A 15,577-nucleotide genomic window follows, 5' to 3' on the forward strand; every position below is an offset into this window, starting at 1 on the left:
ATAAGAATGTAAAAAAAATTAACATAAAATAATAATTACAAAATTACATTAATTAAACTTTATTTGACATAAATTAAAAATATTGTAAGAAATTATATAAAACTTAAGTAAATTCTAAAAAAAAAATATTTATAAATATTTTTAAAGGGGTACGGGGATATGTATATATCCATCCCCATCCCTGTACCCAATTTAATGAATCGGTACCCATACCTATACCGTGCCCGGTCAAACTAGGTATTTTTCATCAAAGTCGAGACAAGTTTTGATGGAGGACCACCCTTGAAGCTTCATGTGAGACCCATTACTAGGTCCATGCCTAGGAGAGTGGAGGAGGATGAAGGAGACACCATGCCTAGGGCTATGCTCATCATGTGTGTAGAGTATTGACTCTCTCCTAGGCTTATTTTTGTGTAGTATAGGATTTATTGCTTTTATTTCCATTTTATCCTTGTATTTTGGGGTATCCTAGATGATAAGATTTTATTTTGTATATTCATTTTAGCCTTTGTATTATGGGGCAAATTAACTTAGAATTTATTTTTGGGCTTAAACCTTGACTTGTGAGGTCCAAGTCCACTTTCTTCTTTTTTCTTTCTTTCTAATTTTAGGTCAAAGAGTATTTTACTCTTTTAGGAGGAAAGGAACTCAAACCACACTTAGGGTTTACTTAGGGTGCATTTGGCTTGCATTTCTCGGTCATGCACCTTCAAATGCAACCCTAGATGCTTTCCTTCCTTCTATATATACCATAGGTCTCCCACCATGTAGAAACTTTGGAATATATGATATTGAGTGACCATATTTTTTGCCTCAACATCCTTCCTTAGTCATCTAGGGTTCTTCGGCCTTAACCTCTCCTTTCAACCTAAAGTTAGTGTTAGGTTTACCTTGAGTGACCTGCACCCATCCTTGGTGAAGTGAGCCAACTTAGAAGCACTCAAACACCTTCCACCTCCCATTCATCCTATTTGCCCACCATCCCTACCTTCACGCCTAAATCAACCTACTTCTTATCCTTGAAGAGATTCAACCATTTTTCTTCTTCTATTGCCGTGGAGAAGAGGAGGTTTTCCCTTTGGGAGTCATCAAGCGCACCATGGAGAAAGGAAATCCATCAGGTTTGGGCATTACCCACTAGTACAAGTTTACTTGCCATTCCTATTTGAAATATAGTTACACACAATTTTAATATTGATTTTGAATGAGATTTAACAAAACACACACACGCACGCACGCACGCACGCGCGCGCGCGCACACACACACACACACACATATATATATATATATATATATATATATATATTGTGTATCATTATAGTTTATACCTACACTTTTTAATAATATACTAACATATAATTTTTAATGATAAATATTGTGTTACTATAAAGTGTGTATCATTATATGATAATTTTTTTTTGTAATACTTGGATCAGGCGTGAGTGAAATTGCATGAATGTAAACCACAACCTCTGTTACACTATAAACTTGTACTTTTAATACTAATATTTTAGTTTGTATAATGCATAAACTTATCTTTTTATTTTATATCATAAAAAAATATAATAAAAATTATAAATACTTTTTACATATAAAAATTATATTATAAATAACTTATATTGCAATACAAAATTGTTATATTTTGAAATAAGTTTATGATTTCAAATTTTTTTCAACCATATACTAGTTCAAATGAGATAAAAAAAAATTCAAACCAATTTTATCTAATTAAATAGATATGGATTTTAAATTCAATCTACTTAATTATGAACTAGATATGAAATTCACTCCTCCCCACTAAAAATAGTGGATCAAATTTAAGCAAAAATTAATCATCAAATGAAGTTGATGAATACTTGATACAAAAAATATGATTATCAAAAGATAATTTGTGTTGATCAATGATGCATTATTTGAATAATAATTAGAAAACATTTTAGTTAGAATTACTTGCATTAGTACTTGATTAAATCTTCAATTTTTGTTCATTCATATTTCATTGTATATTTTTCATGAGAATCGCTCATTGAGTGGTTTCTCATTTTGGTTAAAATTGTAAGTTTTATGATTTTTTAATACATCAATTATAAAAAATTAAAAGGATCTTTGAAATTCATGATACTCACATAATAATAAGAAATAATATGTACCTTTCTCCATAATAGAAACCTTCTTTGATCCTTAGAGTATTTTGATCTTCTTGAGAAGAGAACCAAGATTTCACTCCCTTTGACTCTTTTTTTTTATTCTCTCTATCTTCTGTGATGGCTAGGGTTTGAGAGAATATTTTCTGTAAGGGATGTGGACCTTGTTTCACATTAGTGAATATTTATAACTCCTAAAGATTGTTATTCGTATCAAATAACAATTATTCTCAAAACTACTCCATTAAACCTATTTATGATTTAGTTCCTAATTATTTAATTATTTATTTATCCTTTTATACATCACATATTTATCACATGAGACATAATTATCTTAAAAAATCTCACTAAATTATTTATTTTAATTAATTTATAATATATGAGTCGATGAACATATTGTATCTTGTCGACAAAGGCTAGTGCATGCGCAATACCTTTATATGTGATTTATAGTGCACCACTTTCATTAACCATTATATTTATCTAATCTTTATGAAAATATCATGTAACCTCTGAACCGAATCCCTTTACGGGAAAAGCCTTTATGTTGTGTTTGGATAAATCATTTCTAAAATTCAAAGAATTTCAAATGCTTAAAATTTGAATTACTCTCAATTGAATTCCTTTTTCAAATATTTTGTTTGGATAGAGCATTTTTCAATATCTTATATTTCAATTATCTTGTTTGGATAAAATATTTCAAATTCTACTAAGTAGAATTTTATTTTTAAATATTTATTAAAAAATTAATGTTTTATATTAAATTTTATTAAAATATATTTAATAATTGGATATTAATTTTAATATTAGAAAATTTTAATTAATTCAAAAATAGTATTAGACATTATATTTAATCAATTTTTTCTTTATAAATTTTAAAAATATTTTAAATTCACAACATATTTAAAAACTTCAAAACACCATTAACATATGTAAAATAATTAATACACATTGATTCACGATACGAAATAAGTCCATTTTAAACTAAGAAAAAAATAATAAGAATCTTTAACTTTGAGCATAGGTGGTTCAAAATCATAATATCTCGTACAAATTTAAACCAAATACTAATGAAATTTCAAATGTATTTTATGTCCATATTAAAATAACAAAAATAAAAGATAGTTTGTCGAAGATATCAAGATCACAACTTCAAGTCCAAAGATTTTCACCTCCTCATAGAAGCAATGCCTACAAAAGAATAAAAACAAATAACAATAATAATAAGACCAAGGATCAAAACTCAAATAACAAGACTTTTTTTTGTTATCACACTTTAAATTTACACAAGTATATAATATATGATAAACTACAATAATATGTTAAGCATGAGTGTAGTCTAAAAACAATGAAGAGCCACATGGAACGTGGTGCAAAACTTAAACATGAAATCAAGTCAAATAAGTAACTGACCTGATGATAAAATCCAAATATTCATGGAATGCATAAAAGCTCCAAACCTGAAACATACAAAATACATGAAAAAAGTTAGAAAGCTAACTTGCAATAACTAATCAAATTAATTAAAATTAAGAAGTTATGAAAAAAAAATTACATCAAGAAATATGTGTTAAAACATGTTAAGTCTCAATTTTACTTCTTTTTGGATGAGACTTATTGAACAATTTCACTCATCCTCTGAACCATTGCAATATAATTGTTCTCCTTTTGGTTCATTTTGTGTGCAGATATAACTAACCCGAATTCATCTAACAATACCTTAATCCACCTCATTTTTTGTGCAGGTATTGAGTGAAGAGTGGAAAGTTGAAGATCCCTTGGATTGGAAATCTAAGAAGCTAAGGAGCAGAGAAGAGTGAATGCACCGGGCGCCACATGACCTGCGCCGGGCGTGATCAAAACAGAGTCTCACCTCTGCAAAGCCACATATGCGCCGGGCGTAAAATGAATTGCGTCGGGCGTATCCTAAGGCAGAGAGTATTTGGAAGACCCTGCGCCGGGCGCGAAGACTTACGCGCCGGGCGCGAAACCCTAATCTGATCTCCCCAAGCTCGTATTTGAAGCCATTTTCGAGGGTTTCTCCCTCATTCACGTAGGGGCGCCTCCTTGGAGCTGTAGAAGGAATTCTCAGAGCTTGGGAACGTTCGTGTGTGGATTTTTCCTTCGGTTCTTCACTTCTCCTTTCATCTCTATTTTGTATTTACCCTCATTGTTGAGTGGTTCCACCCATTTTTGTGGGGTTAGATGTAACCAACGTACTCTATTGTAATCCTTACGTTTTTAATGATATATATATGTATTGTTTCATTCTTTGTTGTGTATGTTTCTACGCTTAATGCTTGCTTTGGATTGATCACCCTTTGCATGATTTAAGGTTCCATTGAGTATTGGGAAATACCATTGAAACTAGTTCTGGAACATATGCCTAGTGGAGATTGTATCTAGGGATAGAGCTTGACCCATTAGTAGTCTTAAACCCTAGCCCATAATGCGGGTGTAGATATTGGGTACTCAAGGGATTGATATTCAATGTCCGCACCTAGGCTCTTTCTCTAAGGGATTAGGTTTGAGTAAACTTATGGGTTGACTAAGCAGTGTATGTAATAAGAGATTAAGGATTCATTAGTGTAACGTTTGGTGAAATCTGACCCCCACAACCTCACAAAACCATTATACCATTTCTATCCTTTTTCACTCACAAACCAATATTTATTTATAGCTTTCATTCCAATAGTCACAACTTTGAATTCACATGACAAACTATGAAATTGGAATTATTCTTTAGTCACGAATAGTCAATAAATGCTTATTTTACCTTCTAATCCCTGTGGATACGATATTTTTACTACTTGAACGGCCGATATACTTGCCGTGTTTGAGACCGTTGATAGAATTAAACTGATTTACAATTATAACAAAAGTACTTCAACGGAAATCTCAACAAAACATAAGGCCCCTTTTTTTCAATTGGAAGAGCTTTCACAATTGCTCACTGTTTTGGAGTGTCAGATAACCATTTAACAGCTTTGGCTCATTGATGTTGATTAAGGTTTGGTATCAAAGTTGCTTCAGCTAACACTTCTTGAATAAAAACATCTTCATCAATTGTAATATCAAATGCTTGAACAAGTCGCTTTAATGATTCAGCCACTTCTTTCAACGAATTAGCTATTCCATCTTTTTCTCCTGTCTTTCTCCTTTGAGATTGTGTGCTAGTAGAAGCTGAAGATTGACCCCTTCTTTGTGTAGTAGAGCCAGGTTCATCTAAATATATGGTATCACTAGGACCCTCTAAACCTAATTCCCCTTCATTTATTTCTCTACTCATGACCTCATCAGCATCCATAGCAGTCTCAGCTCCATGTCCAGTGGCTCTATCTTTAGCACACAAGTCCACTATATCATCCCAGTTTGCAATCACCTTGAAACAAAATTGTCTTGCTTCTTTATGGGCCTTGAAAATAAAAGAAACAAGTCTGTAATAGGAAAAAAAATTACATTGCTTTAAATAATGATAATATAAAATTACATACATTAACATACTCATTCCAAGCATTTTCATTGTCAACTGTAATCATGTGTTGTGTTCCATCCCAATCAAATCCACTTTGACTGAGGATGTCACTAACAACTCCATACCATGATCTCCAAAGTTTGATACGATTTTTTACATTTTCCCAAGTGACCTGGATTTTGAAGTTGGTAGTTAACATTACAGCTGCAACATTATATGCTACCCTTTTCCAAGCTACATCACTCTTGTTGCCCAAACTTCTTTGATCTTGTAATACATCAGCTAATGCACGTTCCATCTCCAAATTCCATGTGAAATAACTTCTTGTTTCCTCGTTACTTCTTTCTGTCATCTTTCGTTTTCCCTTCAAGTTCGCTTTGGATGACTCCATTGAAGTTAATACCACTTATAAACCTACACATAAAAAATATCATATACAACCCACAAAATTAACTTGATCAATCCAATGCATAATTCTAGATCATGCAAATATTTTTTTGTAAACAAGTGGAAGCTATCAAAAGACAATATTTCAACCAAAGTTTTCTTCAATCTAGTACATAGAAGTCCATCAAGTACATAACAAGAAGTCTTTAATCAATAGAAATTACATAAAAATAAAAAAATCTCCCTAAGCAATGTTTCTTCTAACTTGGTAGTTAGCAAACATATTCATTGCTAATGTATCTCGAAATCTTGTCCATTCCTCAGTAACTTGAATAGTTACAACCTCGTCTGTGACATTGTTTTGAACTCTTTGAATTTGCTGGTTGGTTAGCTCCTCATCAACAATAGATAAGAGCTCCAAGTCTTGAGCCTCCAAAAGTTGATCAATTTGTTGCTCGTCTCTTATATAATTGTGTAACACAAAGCAAGCATTAATAATTCTTATTTGTGTCTTTATATCAAAAAATGAAGGAGTTCTTAATATACCCCATCTTTTCTTCAATATTCCAAAAGACCTTTCGATTGCATTTCATGCACTTGAATGACGAAGATTAAATAAGTCCTTGAAATTTTGAGGGGTGTTTCCAATCCACTCATTTAGATGATATCTAGTTCCTCGATATGGTGCTAAAAATCCTGGACCATTAGTATATCCCGCATCCACAAGAAAGTACTTACTTACAATTTTTAAAAATGAAAATCACAACCTAGAACTAAGATAAAATTAAATAAAATACTATTTACATGATATATTACCAGTTGGAATTTCAAGTTTATTTTGACGACGTAAAGCATCTCGTAATACTTGAGAATCTCCTGCTGACCCTTCCCACCCAGGTAACACATAAATAAACCTCAAATCTGGACCACAAGCGGATAATACATTTGTAGAGACATCACCCTTTCTGTTACGATATTTAGGCCTATCTTCAAAAGAAACTGTTATTGGAATATGTGTTCCATCAAGTGCTCCAACACATTTCTACAAAGACCATAAGTTTATTCACATTTAGTTTTTCAAAAAGGTTTATTTTTAAGTTTGACTAGCCTTACAATTGAAAAACTTACCTCAAACCATCTCCATTTGTTTTCACCTGGAGCTTCTAGATAGGTATGAAACTTCAAATAGTCCTGACTCACTCTCATTACAGCTCTTAAGACATTATTAAATTGTCTACTTATTGTTTCTTTAGATCTACAGTAACTAAACTGCACTACTCTGTACTTTAGGTTGTGAGCAAGAATATGTAAAAACATTGTCACTGCTTCAGTTATTGGAACATTTCTTGTTCTTACTAACCCCCCTCTTTCTTGTAAAATTGCACAAAACTTGAAAAATGAACTCTTACTGAGCCTTAATTGTTCAATGCAATCTTTTTTCGTCCCTCTATAAAGATGATTAAGAAAACTACGCCGCTCCAATTCCCAATTATGGGATGGTTCCTTAACAAAATAATTTTTATGGTACCATGCTACTACACTCATAACCATATAAACCACATAAGCAACAACCAATATGATTATCTCCTTGAACTCTTCTCTTTTACGTTTTCTTGAAGAAATTCTGGTATTAACTAGGCTAACATCCATTTCTTCTCAATCTACACCAAGTGAAACTAATATAAGAGAGAAAAATTTAAAATAATTAAAATGAAATATAAAATAATTTCAAAATATATTATATATATGTCAAGTTTCTATTACATATAAATTCATAATAGTTCAATATACAAATATTAGCAATGATATGTAATTAATAAATGATATCATATTAACTGAAAACAAAGAAACAAAACAAAATATTCATTTTTTGTCATTTTTTGTTTTCACTAATAATTACAACAATGACACCTTTCTATCACATTTCCTATTTTCAAAGATTTATGGCATTATTCAATGATTCCTGTACAAGTCTTTAAAAATATAAAACAAAATACAAACTTGACATTGTTGTAATTACTAGTAGAAAAGAGGAAACAGATATAGAAAATGTTCTTTCAAACCAAACAAATCTCGATATCCAAAAGAAATGATAAATTGCACACAAGTCTCAGATTAATAATTGGTCCTCAAGATATGCTGCTCATCATACAACCAGCCAATTTGAATATTTAAATAAGTTTCACATTTTTAAAACTAATACAAACAATGACACAGCCAGCCCGATAAGTACAATAGGAGATGGTCAAAGAATGGTATAAATTTATTAAGATATACCTATAGACCACCGACAAATAATCAACATCAAGACATAGTAGTTAGTCCCAGATTGCGGCACAAAGCCACCAACCCCAAAAATGAGATAGCATGATGACCGCTATTCTGATGCTTTTATTTGTTATATAGATGCGTGTGCGCGTGCATGTGTATGCTTAACAACATAAGGTAATATAAAGAAAAAACAATGCATTAAAGAAAGAATCTCAAACAAAACATAGATCCTACTTTCCCATGAACATAACACACCCCAAAGGATGTAAACAGAGAAACACGTTTTAGTGTTTCACATCGTGTAGGTTTGGCCACAAAATCTTATTGGTGTGCCATGGGTTCGCCGGAAACTCCATCAGTGTACCATGAGTTGGCTGGAAACATGGTTGGAAGCTCTGAGTCAAATGGTTCATGTCAAAGAGAGAAGAGACCAGTGCCTGTTTCCCTTCAAAAGGCGTGAGTAGGAAAATAGGTTCAGATAAAATAAAACAAAAGGCATGAGTAGCACCCGTTAATGGCTGTGATAATGCCACAATTCATTCCACTCCAAGCATGACACTAAATTGTGATGAAACCTACTCTGTATAGAGACACACCATCACTCCACAACCCAAGAGTACGGTTAACTACTATGCATCAGGATAAACATATGTGGTTCTAAATGATATAAGCAATGGATTAAAATTGCAATGTCAAATGCAACTTTTGTGCCCTCATGCCTTCCAATTTTTTGTGAGCATGGAATCATCAGAGACAGACAGATGAGACTCCTTTGCCTATATATTCATTAGTTGTGAGTTTTCTATTTGAAATGGACTAGGCGCTAGAAGCCTAGAACATGGCTCTTATCAAGATGGTCATAATAATCAAACGATAAAAATAAAGCTACATGATTAAATTCGTTGCAGAATATCACAAATCCAATTTATTCTCACTTATATTGAACAAATGTCACCCCTCAAGTTCCAGAACAACAAATAATAAGACCAATGCTAACAACACACAAATAGTGTAGAGGCAACATAGTATTTAGTAGTAACTTGTATGAAGTGAACATAGAATTTAGCAAGGTAAAGCCACAACCACAAATTATACAGACCCTGCACAATTTTCTTACAACTAGTTGATGGGATGTTTCATATATTACCCATAGGAAGGGGAAAAAATTTGTCAACAAAAAACAGACAAGGACTTGCTCCAAAGGATGCTTTAATCAAAATACTATACCATAAATTTAACAAAACATTTGAGCAATTAATAATAATTCAATGGCAAAATCTATCATATCCCATTCCAGGGAGAAAAAAAACAGGTGACAGTGACCATAATATACAAGAAACAACTACAACATAATAACTATAAATAATCCAGATCCTAAAAATCTATCAGGATAAAACAACTGGAAAAACACATAACAAACCAAGTTTTGCATTGTACCTGTAGAGAGACTGAAGGAACAATTAATGGAAGTTCTATACTTTAGGATATACTGGTAACCTCCTCAACCTGCTTGCTTTGATACTGTAGTGACATTTGCAGACAAATATCATAACAAAACAGAGAAATATTAATTTTTGACAAATGAATCAATGTATGAATTTACTGAAATTAAACATGGAACTGCAAATAAAACCCTAGATTAATGCAAATTCAATAAGAACTAAAATATAACCCTAAAATTGAAAGAGAAGAAAAACTAACCTAAGCAAATGGAGAAATCAAGGATTGTAAGTTAAACAATCACGAGCAAGAGAAAAATCTAGATTATGAGCATGCGGGAGAACGAAAATCGCAAAAGAATGACGAGTACGAGCGAGCAAGAAATCGAGATCAAGATCAGGAATGAGCAAGAGAACGTGAATCGAAAAAGAGAAAGAACCGCTAGAGATGATCACGAGTGTGAGAGCGAAAAGCCAAATCGCAAGTGTGAGAGTGAGAGAGCCAACCCCGAACGTGAGAAACCCATCCGCGAACGTGAGAGAAGCGGCGTGCGTGACTGAGACAAGGAATTTCAAATTCTTCTCTTTTTAGTAGAATTTCAAATTCTATTAATTTTAGTTAATTGAAATGCTTCATAAAATGAGAAATTTAAAATTCTTTTTAAAATAACTTATCCAAACAACATAAATTAAAGTAAAATATTTTAATTTCTTTAAAAAAATGAATTACCTCATTAAAATACTTTATCCAAACACATTGTTAGCAAATTTGCGTGATGAACATTTACATTTATCATGGAAGCATTTATTGGGACCAAGTCATGTCAAAGGGGATCAAATCATATGAAAAAAAAAAAAAAAACTAATTCTTCAATCAAAGATGATGACCATTCACCGTTCCTATGACTATGTCTACATGCAAATCGACCAATTTATTATAAAAATACTAATTCTTTAATGCAATCAGAAATAAAAATATGGGTATTAATAGATACCCTAAATCACTTTACTTAAATACGGGTATTGCATGCAAGGACTTTAATTAATGCGATGTTATTTGGACTTGGATCGTAGTCCTTTACTTAACCCACACATTAAACATAACACGCACACATCTTTAGTTTAAGTTATATAAAATTAAGATTTTTTTTTTCAGTTGAAATATGGCTCGCATACACGCATTAGCTGGCTTACAATCTACCGGACCAAACAACAAGCTAATCAAGTTCTTATTTTAGGCTTCATTTTAAAAAAAAAAAAATTGCTAGTCATATACTTTGTGACATTCTTTTAAATACATTTTTCTCATTAATTGAAATTCTTGAAAAATATAAATTTTGGTGAGCTGACGTTCTCTTTAATGACTCTTTCTTATACTTTCATAATTTTCAATAGATTTTAACCTATAAGAGTAAGTGTGTTAAGAGAAATGTATTAATTTAATATAGTGGTAATTAAAATGTGTTCTTTTATAAATAAATTTTGAATATTGATAACAAAAAAACTATTTTATTTTTTATAAGGTTCTTAATTTTCTATTACTTTTTTTTAATTTTATAAAAAACATACATTGAAGTTTATTTTAATTAGCGCTTAAGAAAATCTTGGACCGAACATGCTTCTAGCTCAATCACTTGACAAAGGAGAATGTAAGGTTATCTCAATCTAGGGTTGGAATATACAAAGTGTAATCCTTTCACTAAGCGTACTATATGTTGGTCAATTAATTATTTTTCAATCTTCAAAAAAGTATCCACATTTAGCCTATGTGGTTCCATCCTTAGAGCATTTCCAGTGGAGGTTGCTTATAAGCAACCCTCTATGTCACATCATGTCATATCAGCTCTTTTTCACTTTATAAGTTGCTTAAATTTTAGTATTTGAGCTTTTATAAACAACTTTGCTAAAATTTAAACAACCTATAAAGTGAAAAAAAGTTGTTGTGACATTATGTGGCATAAGGGGTTGCTTATAAGCAACCCCACTGCGGATGCCCTTAGACTATACAACTAAAATAAAAGATAGAAAAAAGAAAGAAAGAAAATCAAAACCATATTTTGAGAGTAAACATCAAAAGGAAAATGATGCATAACCATTAAATATATAGACTAGGTTACACTCAAAGCTAGGCTCTCTACATCTATTTTAAAATTCCATAATTTGTAGACGAAACTAGCTAACTATATCGACATTATAATACTATTTGCAAGCATTTAGAAACAGAATCCCAAATGATGCAAGGAAAAATAACATTATAATATATAACTTGGTCTCTTTGACTATTCCAAAGTAAAATTAAACAAATGTGACGGCAACTTTTTTATTTTTTATTTTTTTTTTAAGTTTCTTCGTAGTTGTTGGCCATTTCGCACAACAACCACTATTTCTTAATTTTATTTTTATCAAATGCATCATTCCAATTTTTTTATTTATATTCTGAGCTAGTACTTAATAATTTCGTATTTATAACTGAAAAAAAAAAACTCCTACCTCATAAATCGGTTTTATTTTTTAATTAGCCTGTGTCATTGATACGAAGGTCCAAGTATATAACTGATAAAAAGTGCAGAAAGTGAAGGTTATGATCAGTTACTTTGTGGTAGTAGCTGTTTCATACTTTGATCCCTTGATGTTGGGCTATGGTCATTGGTTGTTAATGTTGTGAGAATGTGAGTTACTTACACTTGGTAATTTGACTAATGTGTTAGGCCCATCCTAACAATGTCTTTTCAATGAATAGTTTAGGGTTTTCTGAATATATTAATAAAAAACAAAAAAATTGTTATAAAATATCAATAAATATTAACTAATTTTACTTTATTAAATGCTATAATAATTTAAGATATTTTTCATTTAATTAATATTATATTTTCAATGTTTTTTATTCTTAATATAGTATCAGATTTTAATTTAAAATGCAATTAATTAACATGCAATATTTAATTATACTTCCAGTATTGAATATAAACAAAAAAAATGAAATTCACGCTAATTACCATTTAAAAATAAATTTAATCTTTTTTATTTACAGTAATCCCATTTAAAATATAACCTAATTATTTAAACTACTCTTTCTTGAAATTTGATTTTAAGAAAATAAATTTATTGAAAATACAATCTCAATTTAACAAAGGGTTGTTTTTGAAATAATAACACCAAATAGAATAAATTTAGTTGAGATTTATTTATACTTATTTCATTCTACAATGATTTTATTAGTTTTAACATTAAGAAAATGTTACAAAAATGAATGATGTTTTATTTTTTAATGTTGTATTAATTATTTTTTTCCTAAATTAATCTTTTATATATAAATTATTCAATCACCACAATTGAGTATTAATACATTTATTAAAAGATTTAACTATTTTAGTAAATTTGTATTAAACAATTATACATTTATTATCATTATTAATTTGTGTTAGAATACTTAAACTGCAATTAGTGTGGGACAAAGGGTATTTGAGACCAACATGCATGTGTTTTCTGTTGCTTATATTTAGAATCGGAAGAAGTATTACCGATGCTATGTGACATAATTAAATAATTAAGTTGTTCTTTAAAATTAATGACGTAAATAGTTAAAAATACTCATTATTTTATAATTCTTTTTCATGTTATATGTATTTCTTGTTTGTACTGTTATGATTTTCACCGACTCAAGTTTTTGCATATGGTAGGAATCAAACATAAAATTTCTAGTTGAATAGATAAGTGTAAGTGTGTAACTATTAATTACTTGAAATATATATGTGTGACTAAATATTATTGGATAATAAATAGTATATAATTAAAATAATTATCATAATTTTATACGGTTAAATTAAATCTAAATACACACTATAAGAGTGGATAGTTTATTAATGCTTTTATAAGCATTTATGGAGCTTTGACACTTCTCGTTATGCTTGTTGGTTTGTGGTCATAATTTTACTTAAACTTATTTAATTAAGATATAGAAAAACTAAAAATGATTGGATAATGGCAGTAGCAGCCTATACACGTGTGTAGGGGTTTTTAGGCATTGATTATTTGAAAATTTTAAATCGAATTCAACCAATCCAATTTTATAAAAATGAGTAGGTTAATCAATGAATTAGTTTGATTTTTTTAAAATGTAAATTAAATTTTTTAAATTAAATTGGTTCGGTATGGTGTAGTTATTTATTTATTATTTATATATAGATCGATTTTTTAAAAAAATTAAATTGAATTGAACCAATCTATTTTATAAAAATGGATCGGGTAATTGAATCGATTTTATAGAGTGGATCGATTCAAATTTTTTTCAAAATAAATCAAATTTTTCTATACAGATCAAATTAGTGAAAGATCAATTCAGATTGAATTTTTTACACATCCCTACGGGTCGACATGACAAGAGCTGTGTTAATTGTTTTTAGATGTTGACCTTCATTTCATGCATGATACCCATTGCAGAAATATTGTTGTACACAACTGACCAACGCAAATTCCAAACACCTAATTAAAAATAAGGCATATTGTTAAAAGCTAATCATTGCACACCACGAAAAATTACACTAAAAATAATACATTTTCATTTTACTAAAATCATCTAAATATTAATCGTTGATAATAATATAATATTTTTAATATTACTTGTAATAATTTTTGTACATAAAATATATATATATATTTTTTTACTTGCAGTGGAATGACGAAAGTAAGTTAAAAATAAAGGGTTCTCATTAATTTCTTATAAGATTAAAAAAAAAAAACTTTTAAAACATGGTCTACGAAATCATACATTAATTAAAGGTAATTTACATATATAACATGTATTAATCTTGTAAATTGTTGTCTATTTTCACTATCAATCACAAAAAAAGGCCTTTCTTTTTATCTAAAACTTATACAATTACAAAAGTTATACTTAAGAACTTATTTGTGTGATATGCAAGTTCTCCACAGGTCATTTCCAATAATAATTGATAACATAACTGATAAGTTTTTAAGTGAAAATAACCTAAAATTTTTTGATAAAAAAGATGTTGAGGAAAGAACTTTGTTAAACCTTCTAAAATGTTATATTTATAAGAAAAAAAATATTTTATATACCAAATCAAGAAGATGAGGTAGCAATAATTCTTAAAAGACCAAGTCAAAGAGATAAGATAAGAATTAGATTGAATGACCAAGTCAACAAGACCAAATTTAATTAAAAATATATTTTATATAAAAATTAAATTAATTTATAATAATTTCTAAGCCTTGATTAAATAAATATTGTTAATCTTTTTAAAATATCACTCAAAATATACGACAATTCCCACATAATTCAAAAAGATTAAAGAAAAGATTTTAAGAAAACAAAAAAAAAATTGGATTCTCATTCTCTTTGATGTAATGTGTCGAATCTAGTATAGCAAATTATATAAACCAAACCTATATGAATAAGACTTAACACACAATGTAGTTGGTATAACAAACTATATGAATCAAAAGAAAAATTGTTTCTCAAAATCATCTCAAACTAAGTCAACAGGTCAAGAAGATAAGGTAACAATAATTTTTAAAAGACCAAGTGAAAGGAATAAAATAAGAATTGGTCTAAATGATCGAGTCAACAAGATCAAATTTAATTAAAATATATTTTAAATAAAAACTAAATTTATGATAATTTCTAAACCTTAATTAATAAATATTGTTATTTTTTTTTGAAATATCACTCAAAAATAAACGATCATTAATACCTTATGACACTTTTAATTAATCAAGTAACTATTAATAAACTTATAAAATATTTCTCACCCAAAATAACTAAAATTAGTTGTGACATTGTCATAAAATAATATATTTTAACATGTTTTTAATCAAAATCAATTTATGTACCAAAAAA

At 29.6% G+C, this 15,577-nt stretch overlaps 1 long non-coding RNA gene across 1 annotated transcript; it reads right to left on the reverse strand.

Annotated features, from left to right (window-relative positions):
• Positions 1 to 6,067: 6,067 nt before the first annotated feature.
• On the reverse strand, positions 6,068 to 11,240 carry LOC145950706 (uncharacterized). The gene is made up of 4 exons (XR_014428574.1): positions 9,980 to 11,240; positions 9,716 to 9,799; positions 7,136 to 8,723; positions 6,068 to 7,049 (listed from the first exon to the last, which is right to left on the reverse strand). It is a non-coding gene; the product is annotated as an uncharacterized LOC145950706 (long non-coding RNA).
• Positions 11,241 to 15,577: the final 4,337 nt, after the last annotated feature.

Source organism: Cajanus cajan, chromosome 8, assembly GCF_000230855.2.
Source record: "Cajanus cajan strain Asha chromosome 8, NIPB_CcT2T_4, whole genome shotgun sequence".
NCBI lineage: Eukaryota > Viridiplantae > Streptophyta > Magnoliopsida > Fabales > Fabaceae > Cajanus > Cajanus cajan.